Raw genomic sequence first — 20,175 nt, 5'->3', positions numbered from 1 at the left:
GACTCTAGGTTTACGCTGGAACAAGACCACTGAATCCCGATTTACACAATTATAAAAGGAAGTAGGATCATGGTTTGAGATTGTTAGATTGTGTTGCACAGATACCAGTGTGATAGGGCCATACGTTTTTAATGTAAACCTACTGTTCTAAGTCCCAATTCAGTAAAGTTAACTTCAGGCTTGTGCTTAAGTGCATCCCTTTTCCACAAAGCACTTAAGCATGTGTTTAAGTCCCATTGAATGGAACTTTGGTCCTTGAATTGGTTGTCTGTTAAGTTGTGGACAATAATGTGAATCGTTTGTGACCTGAATTCATCTTAAAAATTAGCTTTCAACAGTTTGTAAGGATTGCTAGAGAGAAGGCAACAGTGAATTCTGCCTAAAGTACCCAAGGCCAAATCCTGCCCTCAGATACAGATACTCCAATTATCTTCATTCGGATTTGTGTGCATGTGTCTGATGATAGAATTAGATCCTTAGTGATGAAAACAAACACACACACACACACACAGGTTCAAAGGGCATCATCCAAAGCTTACTGTAATCACTGTCAAGACACCCACTGACATGGGTTTTGGATCATCCCAGCAAGCTGAATGCCAATTCAGTTCCATTAATTAAGCTCATAGATTTTACTTTTTGGGGGGAAAGAACCCTCAGAATTAATGACTCCTTCGAGGTTAATGAAATGTTCCCAAGTACATCAGTGAAACAAAGTAATACAAAACATGCACATCCTTGTTTCCTGTACTCTTATTGGATCTTTCTTTCTAACCTCAATTCCCCACACCTCATCTTACATATCTAGCCCCTGCAGAATATTTCTTTGACCGGTTCCCCATATGAAACTATTTTTTTCTACTTGTAAAAAGTGTTGATACAAAAAAAATCTCCTACCCCTGGGAGATATGTTGCAGTAATAGGATTTCAGAATATCTCTAGAGGGAAATAAAAGTCCTTGCATTTTTTTGTCCCATAGTATAATCCATTAGTTGTCCCCTAGGATCTAGGAATTTACATGCAGCACTTTCTTGCTGACGCAGTGATACGTTTGATTATTGTTTCTAAACTTTCATAATATGCTGAAAGATTAATGTTTACAAGGTAACCGTACCCTAAATATAGTTCTAAAGTACCGAGTGGCGTTCTTCCAGCTGTACCCACCTTGATTTAAAAGGCAAGGAGCTGGGAGTAGAGAATTCTCAGTGAGAACCTCCCCCCCTCTCCCCGCCACACACACACTTGGTGTGGAAGGGTTTGTTGACCTTCAGAGCACAACACATTTTTCTCTATATCACAGAGCTTGAAAGAGGCATTGGGTGGAGAGTTCTGATGAGAGTTGTGGACAGGAGTGGGGTAGCTCCTGGTTTTAATTTGTTTATTTGCCTGTCTTAAAATGTTGCCTACAGGTACCAATAGTTTGTGTTCTAATATATTTTTTATTAGAAATCAACATAAATATTCTATTCAAAATCTTCCTAATTTTACAATGTCAATAAACCCAGGAGATTAACCTGTGCATCCAATTTGTGTATGCCCTTTAAATAGTCAGGCAAATATTAAAATGCTACTACATACCAAAGAATCTACATTCACTCCATTAACGTGGCCACTTTAATAGAAAGACCAATTTAGCATTCCATTGCCAAATGAATCTTTAGTTGTCTTCTCTCTGTAGGCCCAGGAGAATAGCAGTTAATATTTCCTATATCCGACATTTAAGTTGATAGTATCCCTATAAATCTCAACATTTACACAGGATTTTTTAAGAGCAGTTAGTGGCCTGACCACAGACAATATCTTATGTGACCTAATTGCCAACTTCAGTACTCACCTCTTAGCTTTCTCTACTATAAGAAGATTCAAATGAAAGTGGGTTTGCACGGTTCTTATTGACAATAGATAAAAGAGTTCCTCCAGGCTTCAAATAAGCCCAAGAGCATGTCTTGTTTCTTCTTAAGGTGTGTGATTTTTTTTTCTTTTTCCATGCTTTGGAATTTAACAAGATCAAAACAGCCCTGTCAAGTTCAGATGGAAGCAGAAACTACAAATTGCTACCCACTTGTTTTCTCTGTTTGTCTCTGCTGGGGAGAATGAGCATGACAGAGAGATGACAAGAGGACCAGAGAGCATCACAGAGGACTAGTGTGATAGTTCAAAACAATTTAATTATCCAAGACACTTTGCTAAACCAGACAATAATTTCAGCCCTGGACAAAACTAGAAGGGAAGTACAATAGATTGATTTAATTGCTTGCTTTGCTTGCTCATTTTCATCCAGAATTTTTTATTTTAATATTCATAAGCATTATGGATTTTGGAAGGATTTGTGAATCACAATCTCATTATAGAATATGCAGCAGACTTAACCCTTCTATACATTGACATTATATTTTAAAGATTAGTTCTTCAAATACTTGAGTTTCCTCTAATAGTCTTAACTGTTTCCTAATGAGGATCATTCAAGGCTTTCCAATAGATTAAAGCTAAATGTTAAAGCTGGCAGAATATTTGTTCAAGATTTTTGAACAAATATATATTCATCCTTATGTCAGATGACTAGCCCTGCAATCAATTGAATCTGGCCATATTGTCCTGTATTTCTCAGGAGAAGGTATGGCCTTGTAGCTTCTGCAGATGATTAGGAATAAAAAAAATTTTCCCGCTCTACCAGTGATTTGATAGTGACCTTAGTCAAGTGACATAACTCCTGTCAGACGTAATTTTCTGACGTAGAAAATGTGTTAATACCTCTTGGAGGATTCTGAGGATAAAGTTTGTAATGTGCTTTAAGATCCTTGCTTTCTACACTGCGCATTTACTTCTGCCGCAAAATATGGCTGCTTCTTTGTTGGACCTTATTTAGCCTAAATTGTCCACTACTTGTTGCAGAATTCCTCATGTATTTTTTAAAAATCAAAACAGGGAGATGTGAACCCCTCAAAGCTTCAGGTTCTGATTCAATCAGTTTTAAAGATCTGAATATGACTGTTCAGACCATCGGAGTAAAAATCCACTTCTTTTGGAAGCAGGCCAGGATAGATTTGTCATTTTCTAAATGTGTGACTGTGGCAACTGTAAGTGAAGCATGCTGTGCTATCAATCTTGTGACAAACTATTGGTACAGTACTTTGCTAATTGTATTTAAAAATTATTTCCCCCTCCCCTTTCCTATGGAACAAGGTGACCAGATGTCCTGATTTTATACGGACAGTCCCGATTTTGGGGTCTTTTTCTTATATAGGCTTCTATTACCGCCCCTCACCCCCGTCCCGATTTTTCACACTTGCTGTCTGGTCACCCTGTATGGAACTTTGATTACTGGCTCAACACGCTGAGACTATGAATCTGAAGATCATCCTCACTGCATCAATTCTGGGCGGCCAGATGACTTTGAGCTAGGAGCCGGATCAGGCAAGAGAACCTTTGCACCATTCAGGCAGTACAAAGAGCCATGATCTGCCTGTGGCAAGACAGTGGAGAATTCCCCCAGAATGGGGGTGGGAGAGTCTTTACAAGCGTAAAATTAGCCTAGCGGGCTGGTGCATGCACCCTGGTGTAGGGGGCATATCAAGGGTGTGTTCAGAGAAGGGGTGAAGCACAGCTGTGCTCTAATTCTCTGCTAGACTATGGCCCCAAAGGGGCCATACTAGCTAGGTTATAATAGAGCAGCTCCTAGACTCATCTAACTACTGCTGGGGTTGATGCCTGACAATTAGAGCTGGGTGAATAATTGATTTTTCTGTTTCAGGCAGCAAACTGCAAAATCAGAAAAAAATATTCACATCGGTAAATGCTTTGGAATTCGTAAGCAATGTCTGCTTTGGACCAGCAAACCGTGTGTCTGTGTGTGTGGCCCATGCCTTAAATCTTTAGCCCAGTAGGTGAGGTCTGTGTGTCTAACTTTTGCTTTCTAACCTTTACCCCAGCAGTTAGGGCAGTTGCCTGGGATGTGGGAGACCCAGGTGTGAATCTCTACTCCAGAGCAGGGACTGGAACTCAGATTTTCCCCCTGCCAGGTGAGCATCTTAACCTGCAGGGTATAGGTCATTTTTGGATACGCTGCTCTCCGTTTCTCCTGTTTAAGCTGTTAAATAAACCATTTGTCTGAAAAAAGTTCACCCAGCTCTACTTAGAATTACATATTCCTTAGAGGAGCTAAAGATCTGAAAATGCCACATGCCAACAGAACTAGAGATTTTCTGTGCTGTTAATTCCTTGGCCTTTATTACAATTAATTTTAGGTAAAATCTCCTCTTTATGGATATTTAGTTAGAATTAGGTGTAATTGAAATGAATGTTTGCATGTCAGTGTGTATAGTAATTGAATCCATCATTTAATTATCATCTGGTTTTAAAAATATATATTTGCTTGATCTCAGAAATATAGTAGAAAGGGTGACATAAGCATTACTTTAAGAAGGGCAAATTTCTCGGTTAATTCATTTTCCAAACAAGGGAAGTGTCAAGGGATTTACCTTGCCAGGGTTCATGGTAGTTTTCTTGTTTTCAGAGGTATTGAGAAAAACATCTTCTGTTTGAGCATTCTCATTTTTTACTGCCTAGCTGTTTAGGGAAAAAAAATTTACTCTGTGAGCTGTAACTGTGAAATATCCTGGGACTGATTGTTAAGCATATCAATCAAGGACACTGTAAAATAAGTGAAAGGGAATATGCAAAGATATGGTAACTGCTGAGAGATGTGGGAATCAGGTAGAGATGGTAAAATAATAATTAAAACTCCCATTTACTTGAAGCTCTGATTGGAAGGAGCGCTATAGGATAGCAAAATTTAGGCACATGCTGACGCGTAAAATAAGATTAAGCTAAATTTACTGTCCAGGGTCCTGAATTTTATTTTAGACCTTTTTTCATTCTAAATTTCTGTGAACTCTTCCAAGGATGTTAATTTTATGCAAAAAGCTGCCACTGGAAGAACAGCAGCAATGGGTTGTCATTTGTCTAATGTTTATCTTATTACCAGTCAACTGACAAAGTCTTCATTCAATTCACTTTTAAGGATGGGAGTATTGAGAAGAGTCTTGATGCAATATGATGGTGTTTCCTAAACAAAAAATAATATAGAAATCCTAAACTTTAAAACAATCAATAGGAAAGCTGAGTTTTCAAGAGGAGTATGTGTGCTCACATGTGTGTACAATATAAATGCACCAAAAATGACATTAAAAGACTATTAAGGTTGCAAAGTCAAACACTGAAAGGTTAGGAAATGCCAGAATTAAGGTTGCCTGAACAACCTTAATTTGGCCATCTTGTGCGTATGCATTATCATACATGATTATATATAATTTTTTCCATGGGACTCTTGCCTTATTCAATGCACAGAATGGGATGCTCACTTAATGAGCAGCTACTCACTGTTTTGTTTTATCCTCATTGTTCGATATGTGGTATCCCCATAAGAAACACATAGTAGTGATGGCCTGTGAAAAGTTTGGTTTTAGTGACTTAACTAGCATCACACAGGAACTCTGTGACAGAGGCAAGGATAGACTCCAGTTCTCCGGGGCAGCATTCAACTGCCTTAAGTATAAAGTAGCTTCTTTCTCCAAGTAGTCTGGGCCCAGGAGGAGGGTTAATGAAGAGCACAGGAGAGAGAAGTTCCCTGCTGTCAGTTCAGATGCCGGGACCCTGACCTGGCACAGTCTGCAGAACCCCAAAGCCACATTTGCAGGGGTAGTCCTGCTGAGCCCCAAACTGGAACATCCCCCAAACTGGGGAATTGAGCTGCTAAAATCTAAGACGTTCCCACAGAGCATGTGTGAACTGTGATTTTTTTCAAGTGCTTATAACGTGATCAAATCTGGGCGGTTTTTCACAGCAATGGCAAAAGCGTATTCCTGATCTCACCCTGCCAAATTTCAAATCCTTGCTCCAAAGCATGGGGGCACGAGAGCTTTTCAAGGCAACAGTCATCAGACTTTAACATGGGTAAAACAATGTATTTTCCCCTAGACTCGTCTTCTGAGATGGCTGAACTGTTTTGAGAAAATTTCAGCCTGAAGCTGAAGATTTCAGCCCAAACACTTCATTTGGCAAAGTTATAAGCAATTGAAAACAATGTTTTATTATGGGAATTGTTGGGTAATTCCAGCCCCGCCTACTATATATAATATAAAAAGCATTCTGTATCTTACTATTGGAAAATATGCTACCTATAATGTTAGTTTTGTAGTTGAACCAATAACATTTTATAGGTAGCAGAATCTTTCCTGCCAGTTTACCCTGTAGATATCCATCCTCCTTTAGTAATACTCAATAATACTTCATGGTGGGCACTGTAATTTACTCCACAGCCATAGTCTTCATCATTAAACTGAGTGCATTATATATTCCACAAACCGGGCTAAAAACGATTCTTCAATGTCTTAAATTCTTTTTTTCCTTATGCAAAGTCTGAGCAAATGCCAAGGTACATAGTGGGGACAGAATCTTGCACCAAACCATATCCCAGATACAGAACAACTATGGAGCCTACATCCCATTGCTGTGTCTACCTCCTTGAAAGTTTACTGTTTACCATGATTCCACATCTCCTATCCAACCGTTTAGGACAGTGGATCCATGAAGCTGCAATACCACTAGCTCTCCATACTTCTAGGGAAGAAAGCTATTAAGGAGCAGTTCTCCACAGGGAGTGGTGTGTACAGAGTCCCTGTGAATGGGCTCTCTGTAACATGCATCTGCTCTGCAGCAGAAATGCAGAAGTTCCACTGCTTTCCAGGCCATGCATGCCTCCACAAGGGGAGGTAGGATTTGCATCTATTACAATAGCTTTTGTACTAATCTGTATGGAATATTAGAGACACATTGTCTGACATTTAACTTTAGAAAAAGTTCCCTAAATACTCCGTGTATTACAGCTAATGCTTTAATGCTAATTTGGTTCATTGTTAATAGCTTTTCCCAGGGATAAAGCCAAAATGCTACATTTAGAATTAGATGCCAGATTCTGCCATTAGGTGGTTTAATCCGCAGTAACTATCAATTTCAGTATGATTAATCCAGATATGCGCAGAGGTAACAGAGAATAGCTGCTATTTATGTCAGTTTGACGGATTTGGGGACACTGGGCCAAATTCTGCTGTCTGTCCTATGTGGTTAATGCCCATAGACATCCATGAGATTTTCACTAAGATATCAGGGAGCAGAAACTGATCTACTCTATATTTACATCTTTCATTACTGCCGTGCTTCTGTTGAAGTATTTCGTATTCTTCATTGGGTTTTGCATCAGGCTTCTTAATGTACAACTCTGAGGACACAATGATTTTATACTGTTTATTTTTATGGCACAATATCCATTGATACCAGACAAATATCCTTTAAGACAAAATTTGCCATAGAGGTGTCTTAAAACTTTAGTCAGATCTCTTTTATTTTCTTTCTTATCTGCACTACCACAATGTAAAATTCTTGAAGTAAAAGCAACTGAGTTTATAATGGCTAACATTTCCATAGTGGCTTTCATCCATAGACATTTACAAATGGATTGTAAACCTCATGGGACTGAACTTGCACATATTCTGCAAAGTTCACTTTGAAGCCAATGGCAACTTTGTCCAAATGACCAGCATGTGTACCTACATATCCTCGCTCAGACAAAACGGTCATTGACTTCAATAAACACACTACTCCACCCACCATTACTTTGCAATATTTATCGCATTTGGATTGTTCCAAGCCGTATTTCCTCCAGAAAAGGGAAGTCCAGGCCACAGGACTAGAAGCATAAAGGATGGTCTAGTGGGAAGGATGCTGGAATGGGACTCCTGAAAAACATCTGTATTCCTCACTCTGCCACAGACTTTGTGTGTGCTTTTGGGCAAGCCACTTAATCTACTGGGTGCCTCAGTTCTTCATCTGCAAAATGGGGATAATACTTCCTTATTTCAAAGGAGTCTGAGATGCTCAGACACTACAGCGATGGAGGTAGGAAATGGTAGGTAGATAGAACATTGAGGAATAAATATTGATCCAAGTTTTTCCTTATCTTTTTTTAGGTTCTGATCATGAAACTAAACTTAACTGCATTTGACTGATGTGTATTTGTCATACTTATATGTGTGATACTATGCAATTGAAAGTGGGGAATATATGTATGTACTACTAGGAGGGCCCTAATATAGCTTCTGGGTTGTAATAAAAATGGGCAGTTCACACCATTTTCCATACTCGTTAAAAATGTCACTGGAATGCATTCGTGTTGTTCCATTTGATGTATGTTTGTCAGATGACTGAGTTAGGAGAAGGTGAATGCCTCATATATTCTGTATATTACGGGACAATAACGTCTGGCTGCACTATTCTAACCTTTTCAACATTCTGCAAACTGCTGGGTATGCCGTTCCACGTCTCCACTTATTTACATACTCACTAAAATATAGAGAAGGGGCAGAACGATCAGTCAGTCGAAATTTACAATAGCGAGATAGGTCCTACTGCTGGTTTTTCCACAGTGCATATCAAAGATTAAAATATGGATTAATCATTCTTATGAATCTTCCCTTTTATGAAGAATAGAAAATGGGAGTTCATAGTCTATTCCAAAGGCAACAACAGTGCAGAAAATGAAGAGTGATCACATAATTCCTATTTATTAAAATCAGGATATTGTAAACTCACAATCTTGGGTGCCATAGTTATATAGACACAACTTAAGACTTGTTATCAAAAGAGAAGAGTTAAAAAAAAAACCATCAAACTTTAGTTAAATTTAGTATATATTTGGTTTATTTTCACACTTAACTTTGTCCTAGATACTCTCGTATTTATTTTTGTCTTACAGGAGTGAATTGCTTGTATTACAAAACTGAAATTTCACTATTACAACCAGATTGATTTACTGTTCTATTCTTAGATGCTGCCTGCAAATGAGAGAGTCTCAAAGGGAGATTTGTCTATAAAGCACTGATACCTTTACTGTCTACTGAAAGCATATAGTACATGCCTTTTCAGCCCCCAAATATCAAGTGGAAATCAATAATACAGACAGTAGGAAGCAATGGAAACACAATGGAACACACTACACTTTCTATTGCACATTTTTAGGTTAATAGGCCAACTTCATGATAAATGCAGTAGTGGGTATGTTTTTATAAACTTAATACCATATAAAAGTTTACCAGTTTTAGCATTTTCAAGCAGATGAATACATTTACACATGTGAGTAGTCCCATGAAATCTAAATGGAACCAGGGCCGGTGGAAGGATGTTTTGCGCCCTAGGCGAAACTTCCACCTTGCGCCTCCCCCACATCCCCGAGCCCCCGCCCTGAGGCACCCCCCCCCCCCCGCGGCAGCTCCGCCCTGATGCGCCCCCCCCCATGGCAGCTCCCCAACCCCCACGCTGAGGCACCTCCCCCACCTGAGGCATCCCCCCGCCCCAGCTCACCCCTGCCCCGTCTCCTCCCCGAGCACGCCGTCGCTGCTTCACTTCTCCCTCCTCCCAGGCTTGTGGCGCCTAAGCTGATTGGCGCCGCAAGCCTGGGAGGCGGGAGAAGTGAAGCAGCTCACCCCTGCTCCGCCTCCTCCCCGAGCACGCCATGTATAAGCCTTTGTAGGATCAGGCACTTAACCCTTTAAGCAATACACTTATTGCTGAAACAGCAAACTTTGCTGATAGACTTGCACATAGCACTCACAGAATGGCATAAGTAAATAGCAATTTAAATTTAGCAGATCTAGGGTCTAAATGAATTGCATACTTTACTAATACAGACTCAATTACATGGTTTGCAAATGGTGCTGCATGCTTTATTGGTCAAGCTTCATACAATTCTCTCCTAACTCAAAGCATTTTCCATACTTCACTGACCAAGCTGAATAGTTTATGGGTTCAGAATTTACAGACTTCTGTTTTTTCAAAATTCAGTCATCCATGATTATGCTACATATCCTAGCTCATTTATCCAGAGCCAATTACTAGAGGTAGGAGAATAATTAACTAACCAAATCTATTCAATAAATTCCACCTCTTTTTCTATTCACAAATTGCCCTCGCATAAATGAGAGAAAACCCTGATCTATTTCAAATAATTTTCACAAATACTTAGGGGTTTGTAGCTCTTTCCTGAGTAGTTTGTTGCACGGCTTCAATATGTGGAACTGGGAATTGCTGCTGTTTTGATTCTACATGTTGGCCATGTAGAACCGTAAATTCCTTGACTGAACAAGCGTTAACTCTTTTATAATCAGGTTTCCAATTTAAATACCTGCACTGATGAATTTGAAATCCACTTTCAGTGAATAATCGGCAATATTCCCTTCAACTTCTGTTTTAGTAAACATAGCTGGCAGAAAAGTGTTTTGCTAGAAAATTTGTATGAGAGGCGGGAGGGAATGCAGGAAAAGGGAAAAGAACAAAACCAAACAAACAGCTGAAATGAATTTTTTTTTAAATGCAAACAAATATTTCTGGAAAAGTTTTTGCCTCATTCAAACAGCTCTACCACAAATCCACTTTAGAGACCAGATCGTAGAGACTATACAGCTCACATTAGGGAATCAGCTTTACCAAAGTAAATTGACTGAGCGGTTCTCTGTGGAACTGCAGTTCAGCTTTGGAAATTTTATATGGCAAAATGAATGCTACTCGGGATCAAGTTGCTATTCATCTTGTAAGTACTGTATGTGATAAAGGGGCAGCATCCCATTTTAGCATTAATTCAGGTGCTGACAAATTCCAAGTTCAGATATTCTGCACATTCTCTCCCAGTGTAACTCCTATCTGAAATTATGGCTATTATTACAGTGAAATTTGCAAATGAATTCATGTTTATCAACACCTTAATTTTCTACAGGCATGTCAGGGTTCATGTGTAATGGGGAACGGACACCCCCATTGCTTCCCACTGCAATAACTAGGAAATCCACAGGTAAATAACCTGTAGTGCACAAGAATAGACGTTCCAAATTAAACAAGTTATATTCTAGAAGCTTTTTCAGATGAAAGATCAACAGATCATCTTTAGTAATATGCAAACCTCTTATTTCCTGAGCTAACTTTCAAATAGGCCTGCAACTCTTTTGTTCACACATCTGCATGCATACACCTTTGTTTGTGCTGAGTGCGTAACAACACACCTAACAACTCCATGTGTTTTGCAAAAAGTTCTATTAACACACACAAACAGGTATTCCTACATATAATAAGTGACCGATGACTGTGGAAAATAGCCTCCAAAAATGTAAAAAAGTATATACAAAGAGAGGGGGTGTCCTTTTCTAACAGTAATAGTGTTGTGTATATTCTTCATTTATGTACCTCTCATTTTCTGATTTCCTGTGGTGCACATACTGCATTTACTTACCTCATTGTGTTACAGACTAAAGTCCGTTTTTAGACATGCCATTTATCTAATTTCTAAAAATATATTTACTAAAAGTCCCCAAAACCTAATGACTGTGAAAATATTTGGAAGGTTTCCACCACTCTAGGTATTTTAAAACTGGATATTGTGATCCTACTTTCCCATCTCAAAGGCCCAACACATCCTAATGCTATCCGTAGAGTACTTAGATAGACTCATAGACTTTAAGGTCAGAAGGGACCATTATGATCATCTAGTCTGACCTCCCGCATGATGCAGGCCTCAAAAGCTGACCCACCCACTTTCCCTTTACTCAGCTGTTGAAGTCCCCAGATCGTGATTTAAAGACTTCAAGTTGCAGAGAATCCTCCAGCAAGTGACCCCTGCCCCATGCTGCGGAGGAAGGCGAAAAACCTCCAGGGCCTCCGCCAATCTACCCTGGAGGAAAATTCCTTCCCGACCCCAAATATGGTGATCAGTAGAACCCCGAGCATGCAGGCAAGATTCTCCAGCCAGACCCACATTGACCATTGATACTAATTACCAGCGATGGCACGTTATTGACCTATTGACTAAAATCACGTTATCCCATCAAACCATTCCCTCCATAAACTTATCAAGCTTAATCTTAAAGCCAGAGAGGTCTTTCGCCCCCACTGTTTCCCTCGGAAGGCTGTTCCAGAACCTCACCCCTCTGACGGTTAGAAACCGTCGTCTAATTTCATGCCTAAACTTCCCGACAGCCAGTTTATATCCATTCGTTCTCGTGTCCACATTAGTACTGAGCTGAAATAATTCCTCTCCCTCCCTGGTATTTATCCCTCTGATATATTTAAAGAGAGCAATCATATCCCCCCTTAGCCTTCTGGCAATGAGCACTTTAGAAATATGATAGCTAATTCCCAGTGAAAACTGTCAAACAATTTATTACACGCTACCTGGTTTATTAAGTTTGACCTCAATAGAATTATAGAAAGCTCAAAAGATTGGTCATGGGCTACTTAGCTTTTTACTCCTAAGTTTCAAGAGTGGGCCAGTTTGGTAGCAAGTAGTCACTACAGCCCATGACTTATGGTGGCCTTTGTGAGATTATGTGGTGAACTCAAAAACATTCCTAGCGGATAGATGTCCACTGTTGGTGTTAGATGACAATCTCATCAGAGAGACCAAGGATTTAAATAGACATGGGGACTGAAATAATTTTTAGACGTGGTCTCTCCGGGTTATGGTTGAAGCAAAGGAACCAGGTGCTGCTTATGCTACCCATGTTGTATCTGTTTGGTAGGTAACCCGGGGACTTCATTCTCTGGGATTGGCACTTTGACATCTTTCATGATTGCTATATTCACTAAACAGAAAAGGAAAAATATGCTGGTTCATGTTCCAATACCCACTGATGTTTACAGCATATGCTGGATATGGGCCTTCTGGAATTCTGGCAGAATTTATTTTTTAAAAAGGCAACCCGAGGAATCTGACTTTTTAGCAGACAATAATAGATGATTATGAGATTAAATAGGGGGCAACTGAACAGCTGGCATGTGTATAAACTTTTATTTCCTCACTACGCCTTTGATTGAAATCACCAGTTTTCAAAGCCGATGCTGACTCTATTGAACCTAATTTAGATCCTGTATCAAATCAGATGAAACACAAGTATAACTGGGAAGGAAACTGATGTTCTGTAACTCGAGCACTCAGCAGAATGCCACATCTGTGGTGGGAGAAATATGATGAGTTCCCACAACCACCTGCTTTTAATGAACATCTAATCTGCTAACAGTGGGTTATGTCTAAGAATAGCCTGAATTGCTGGCCAGCTTTCTACGTGTATGTAGCATCTTGTTTAACCAAAGGTTCTGTTGGCTAGCTTTGTGGACCCAGTTTCCATCTAGAGGTGGGAGTTAAAAGTTCTACATTCTACCCCAGCTATCTACCAACCTGAGTCTCTCATGAAGAAATTTGGTTTCACATTTGCATACATGGAAAAAGCAATCAAAATGTAATAAAAATAATTTTCTAAACAAACATAGTAGTAGGAGATTTTGGTGTGAAAATAATAAAAAAGAGAGAAAGAGAAACTTGAGTGTTGATTAGTATTAAAATACCAAAGTTGCCAGGTTGCTCATGGTTATGAAATACCTCACCTTGCCAGTAGGTGGACCATGCCATATTATAATGTAACACATTACAACTGACAGCACTGTATCTAAGAACATTTATTGGTGTTATTGTGATGCTTTGCGGCAGTATTTAGTAGGATCACACAATTCAAGAATGAAATGGCCTCCAGTTTAAAAAGAGATCAGGATGAATGGTCCAAAAACCTTTCAATGGGATGCACAATAGCCCTGTGTTTTGAGGAACCCACCACTTAGAGTAAATGTGCTCCAAGTATTGCTGAATAAAACAAGCATGAATGAACAACACCGTTTTGAGCAAACCTTACCTCATGTCATTGATGGGCTAAATTCTGCCTTCATTTCCTTGCACAGGGCTCCCCTTGACTTTGATGGGAGCTGTATACACATGACCAAGTTGGAATTTCCTTCACCGAGTGTTGCACTTTAGGAAATTTCAAGTTTCTAAATAAAATCTACATCAAGTGCCAAATTGTGCCTTCACTTAAACCCTTGCAGTACTAATGAAGGAGTAGCTAAAATCATATAATATCATCTCAAATAATATCCAAGCTGAAAGAAGTCTTGCTATAAGAATAATAACGGAGATTAATCTAAACTTTTTATCTGCACCACCCCTCCTTACTGTTGAGCTTCAGATGAACCAGAATCCAGATAGGAACCATTGTTTTGGTTAACGCTTGTTTTGGGGTTGCATGTAGAGGCCAGGATGCTAGAGGCTATAAATTAAAAACACATAGACACACTGCCTGCTCCAAAGAGCTTACAGTCTAAAAGAAAAATCTTAACAAGTGGATAATGCAAACCAGCAGGCAGGGTTGAGAAGTGGAGGAGATATGCAGATATGTGCAATTCTTAGCTATACCAGCAAACACTCCTAACATAGAAACAGCTCACGCTGACCAAAAAAAAAAAAAAAGTGTTATAGTCACTATTGCTTAGAATGCTTTGGTGAGCAAAATAAGTTATACTGGCAAAAGCACTTTTATGTTGGTATAATTGTGCCTACACCAGTGGTGGGCAACCTGCAGCCTGTCAGGGTAATCTGCTGGTGGGCTGTGAGACCGTGTTTATATTGACCGTCCACAGGCATGGCCACCCGCAGCTCCCAGTGGCCACGGTTCACCGTTCCCAGCCAATGGGACTGTGGGAAGCAGTAGCCAGCACATCCCTGCGGCCTGTGCCGCTTCCTGCAGTTCCATTGGCCGGGAACAGCAAACTGCGGCCATTGGGAGCTGCGGGCAGCCATGCCTGCGGACAGTCGATGTAAACACTGTCTCGTGGCCCGCCAGCGGATTACCCAGATGGGCCGCACGCGGCCTGTGGCCCGCAGGTTGCCCACTTCTGGCCCACACTAAGGCTTTTGCCAGTATAAAACTATTGCAAAAAAAATCACACCCCCAACTGACGTTGCTATAACACCAAAAGTGTCTAGTGTACATCTAGCCTAAAGTTTGGTTTCGATTTTACTAAGCCAACCTTCATTGCCCATTAACAGAGATGGGGGCAAAACCAGAATCTTTCATGCTCCATCCTTATGGGATGAGATTAGGCAGGTATACAGAGCCCAATCCAAACTGCCCAGGGTTTGATTTTTGTTGCACAAAAATCTTCCCAATGAGGTGTTGGGGAAACACAATCTTTAACCAGTGTCTGGTTAGTTATATTATTTAGTAATATTTGTGTCACTGTAGCATGTAGGAGTCCCAGTCATGCACCAGGACCCCATGGTGCAAGGCATTGTACAAACACAGAACCAAAAGATCCCAAAAGTTTACACTCTAATATAAGACAAGTGACAAGAGAAGGATATAGACAGATGGGGGAGTCTGGGGAAACAATGGGTATGTCTACACTGCGGTCAGTAGGTTTGATTTCAGCTCAAGTTGACATCTCTGAGCTAGCTTGAGCACCAGAGTAGCAAACCCATGGCAGCGTATGCTTCAGTGAAGCTGTATAAACATGCCCAGAACCTGAAACCTATGCGCCAAGGTGTCACTGTTTCAGGACCTGATTAAAGCTAACTCAGGTATGTCAACTCACGTTGCAATCACACCTGGTGATTACAGCCTAGACATACTCAATGAGACAATATAGTCAGCATGCTGAGCAGTGTTTGTGACCTATGTTCCCACCAATTTTTCACTTTCACTTTTAATTCCCAGAGAAGAAGGTTTAGTGCTCACTCTACAGATCTTTGTGTTTTCTATTTAGCTGTCACAAGGCAAGCACACGTTCAGCCACGGAAGTAACAACTGAGTCTTAAGCTATTACTCAGTGACCAACAGAGCAGATGTTTACAGATTGAGTTTATAATACACAGTGACCAGGGAGGGCAGCAGATAGGAACAGCAAATAATTAAAATTAATAAATAATACCGAAGCATTGGAAGACTATTGGAGTGTTCTATTTTTATTTTTGAGGCATCTGGGCTCACTGGCTTTTTCTGAATACGTCTTTCAAAAAGTCACATATTGAATACCTGGATAGCAAGTAGCAACACAGAAGGGATTTGGCAGGCATCATCTTGATTTCTCTGTGCACTGAGCAGGGATTTTTCATTTCATCCATCATTCACAACTTGCAGCGCTTCCAAAAGTCACTTAAATGTATCCTGCACAGGAAACTATAGGATGGAATGAGGCCAAGAAGTCTTTTTGCACGGTGTGCACCCTGTTATCACACTAATTCTGAACTGAGTGATACAAGCCGGCTTGTAGTTGCCTTTGTTAGTAGCGGGGTTGCATACCACACAATACTGTGCTGCATTTACACTGACTTACGATATACAGCATCACCAACCCTGGGCATCCACAAATAATGAATCAGGTGTCAAAAAACATGAGATTTTTGTTTAAAAAATACATTTCGAGATCTTATTTGCCTTTTGATTTTTGAGCTTGTAGATCTCAACTTTTAAACTTTTCTCCATAATCATGAGGACTAGAAACTGCCTTTTAAAAGGGTGGGGGGGAGGGAGAGAAAGAGCGGAGATTCTCAAAAGTCTTCAGAAGATGGGATTTTAATAAAATCACCAAATACCTGAAACTAGTAATAAAATCGAGAGACGTTGGGAATGCTGGGAATACATGCAGATTTCTTCCATCTTCTGAGATAAGTGTTTTCCCTACAGATACTAACTGAATTTCTTTCGATAGACTGCTCAATTGTTCTTGCTGCTGTTTTGGATTTAAAACACCTTATTATTTTAGTCAATGGCTTTTTTTCTTGGCTTAAATCCATTTATGATCTTTGCTTTTACATTTATCACAAGCTCCACTAACTGAGCTTACTTTAGTCTCCCTTCAGAAATGTGGTCACACTTTATATTAATAGCTGTTTAAATAGCTAATCAGTTATAGATCGTTGCCTATTACTATAGCCTTCTAACTATGGCACCTTCTTCTGATGTGCTTATATCTATGACATATACTACGCTTGTCTGTAACACCATTGAAATAGCCATCAATCATTTATTAACCCGATATAAACTGTGCATAAAAATCCAATAGAGTGCAGCCAGAAACGTATTTACCTCATACACCAGGAGTTCTCAAACTGGGGGTCGGGACCTCTCAGGGGGTCATGAGGTTATTACATGGTTATCACGAGCTGTCAGCCTCCACCCCAAACCCTGCTTTGCCTCCAGCATTTATAATGGTGTTAAATATATATTAAAAAGTGGTTTTAATTTATAAGGTGGGGGGGGGGTCGCACTCAGAGGCTTGCTATGTGAAAGGGGTCATCCGTACAAAAGTATGAGAACCACTGTCATACACAGACAACTGAAGACATTAGGAGTCTTTCCTTTGACATAGATGGCTTTTGGATCATGCCCTTAAATATTCCTTTTTTCCTAAAGAATGTTTAGAACATCACTAGGCATGTACCAGTGGCTGGTAGCTTTTGCATCCAGTAACCTGGCTTTTCAAATGCTGAATTAGGATGATTTAGTGACTTTGCATTTGTTTTCCAATAATGAACTTGGTCCATTTACAGGAACTGTAAACTATAGCTTCTGTTATTGTAGGGTTTGGCTCACTTTGGTTTTGAATTGGTACAAAAGACTTCTGTAGAGTCTGGTACTTCCGGTTTTAAATGTTGCAATTCCAGAATTCCTTTGGAGACAAAGCAGCAAAATCCTGCTGTGCCTGAAAGAGTTATGCCTGCATGAGAAAAGAGCTGGTGGTATGCATGGCTTGGTTCATCGATTTATATTTTCATAGTTGTTGCTTAAGTCTGATGAATGTTATTGAAGTTGTGAAGCTTTTAATTGAGGATCTATTAGTTCTGAAGGAACCAAATGACTGGAAGTGATCATCCCATTTACCTTTTCATCACCCTCCAACAGTTCAATACTACTGTGAATACTTAAGGCCTGATTTTTCACAGATGTGGAACACCTGAAGCTTCTTGAGTGATCTGTCTGATGTTAAGAAATACAGTAAGGTTCAATCCTGCTCTTTTTGACTTCAGTGAGAGCAAGTTGGGACATTTGTTGCTCACAAATCATATATCAATTTGATGGCATCATCATTTACATTTCCAAATGCATGCCTAGGGACTTTTAATTATTGTCTTCTCACCTGGCTTCAATATGTGTGAAATTAGCATGTGAATGACCAGAGACTAATCTCCAGCTAAATTTGATTTTTTAAAATGAAACCATTTTGTATGAGATCAGCACAAATATAGCATCTGAAATTCTCACATTCTAATGTTAAAATAGCCAAACTGATTTCATTCTTTCTTTCCCAAGGAGTGTGAGCTCTGCTCAGAGAAACTTATTACTGAAGCAAAATTTGGCCAACCAATAGTAAATTCTGGACTATATGAGCCTTGAGTCTCTGTTCTGGCTTACCTCTGGCAATATGACCTTTGCACCCTCTGGATTCTGAACTCCTAAACTGGAGCAGTCCCCAGGGCTGCTTTAACTCACCCTCTGCGACAACGTCCCTCTATGCTGCATCAGCCCATGCTCGCCAGAGGGAAGTAGACTCTGGACCTGCCTTGTTCTTTCCCTAGCATATGCCTAAGATGGGAGTTATGTAGGGTTCTTCCACTGGCTCCACGATGCTGGGAAACACCTCCCTCTTCCCATATGATTATAAGAATAGGTTAGAGTTGTAAAATAGTCATGACCTTATCACAGTTATGCCCCAGAGCCTGAAGTTGGCTAAACCCAAGCTCTGTGGATCTTAACATTTTCAGTGGCTACGTTCGGTAAATCATCTAGAATTTCAAGAACCTAGGAGGGTCCCCAGCCCTGCCTCTCCACCACACAGAGTGATGAGTAAGGCCAAGGCTGAGCACTTTTGAAAATCCAGATGTTCATTTGTTAACATTTGTACTTGCGAAGAATTAGATATGTCTCCAAATGACCATAGGTGTACTCAAGTACCTGATTTCTGTACTCTGTCAATGGGAATAGCATGCAAAAATTAGGCTTGCAAATGTACTCACATTTTTACACACACACACACTTGAAAAATAGGTCCTACATTTTAAGGACAACTTAAATTCTTCAGGAGCTGGCTACGTGCACATCCCACAAGACGCAAAATAATCCTACTTCTCCTAAGAAAGTGGAGATTGTGCATGGTTGTGCAGTTAATATAGGGACATTTTCCCACCTTCCTCATTTGGTGAGGCCTTAGGAAAAATGATCTTGAACTTCCCAACAGCTTTGGGTTCAATTCTAGGAATGGATGATGGTTCAGAAAGGATGGAAGGGCCAGTTTTAACTAAATCAGTTGACTCATCACTAATGGAAATCATAAGGCTCAGACAACAAAAGCAAAGTCGTGAGCAAAACACATAGATTAACGACAAAAATGCATATGACACTTGGAGGGGAAAGAGCATGTAGGGGGCCCAGAGTGTTCCTAACCCATCAGGTTGCCATAGCAATAACAGCAATAGCTGCTGATTTTAAGAAATCAGAATAAGAACAATGAAAGTGAGCAGACAAAGGTGAGACTGCTATGAAATGCTATCTTGAACAAACCAGGCATTCGCCAACTGGGCACTTTACCATGTGGGAAGGGATTGTGTCTTTACTGAATGGTTTATGAACTGTTCAGCTCACATGGACCCTTGTGGTGTTATCTCATAGTATTCAATGAGGGGAACCCCTGTGTTCTCTCTGTTAAAGAATGTATTTGCTTAAAGATGCATTCATTCAAATGCTGCCCATTTACTGAGGGTCAGCTTCTAATTTCAAATGCTCTATTCCAAACCTGCATGATGAATCCAGACTCTGAAGAAGTTCAAGTTTGAACGTTGTAGCTAGTCTGTATCTCTAAGGGACTGAACCGAAACTTCAGCTCCAGTCAGACTGGATTTTGCAGAAAAATGTATTTATTTATTCACCTGTAGTGCCGATGCCAGTCAAAACTGGAAGGAACAGATACAATCAATGCACATGTACCCAAGTCAATTATCTCAGGATGTTGATTTGAATGTGCTGTTTGCAGTCCCTGTGCCTCAAGAGATTAAAATTGAACTTAAAAGACTCATTTACCAAAGAAGAAAGTGAACAATGATTTAACAAGTCTATACCCATAATTCAGCATTCAGACTCTGGACAACTGTAGCATTTTGTCCCTGTCTCAGCAGTGAATGTCTCTCTAAATTTGTAAGTTTTAAGTGGGAAAAGTGAAGCAGCTTGCTTCTGATTAAAGAGAAAGCTGGTTGTCTTT

At 40.0% G+C, this 20,175-nt stretch overlaps 1 protein-coding gene across 5 annotated transcripts in view; it reads left to right on the top strand.

Moving 5' to 3' along the window:
- Nucleotides 1–20,175, top strand: part of IL1RAPL2 (interleukin 1 receptor accessory protein like 2) — a 556,797-nt gene that overhangs the window by 412,825 nt on the left and 123,797 nt on the right. The window lies entirely within an intron of this gene.

The sequence above is a fragment of the Malaclemys terrapin genome, chromosome 9, assembly GCF_027887155.1.
Source record: "Malaclemys terrapin pileata isolate rMalTer1 chromosome 9, rMalTer1.hap1, whole genome shotgun sequence".
In the NCBI taxonomy this organism is placed as follows: Eukaryota; Metazoa; Chordata; order Testudines; family Emydidae; genus Malaclemys; species Malaclemys terrapin.
Note: the sequence above shows the minus strand (reverse complement) of the source record. Positions and strands in the feature narration are given on the sequence as shown.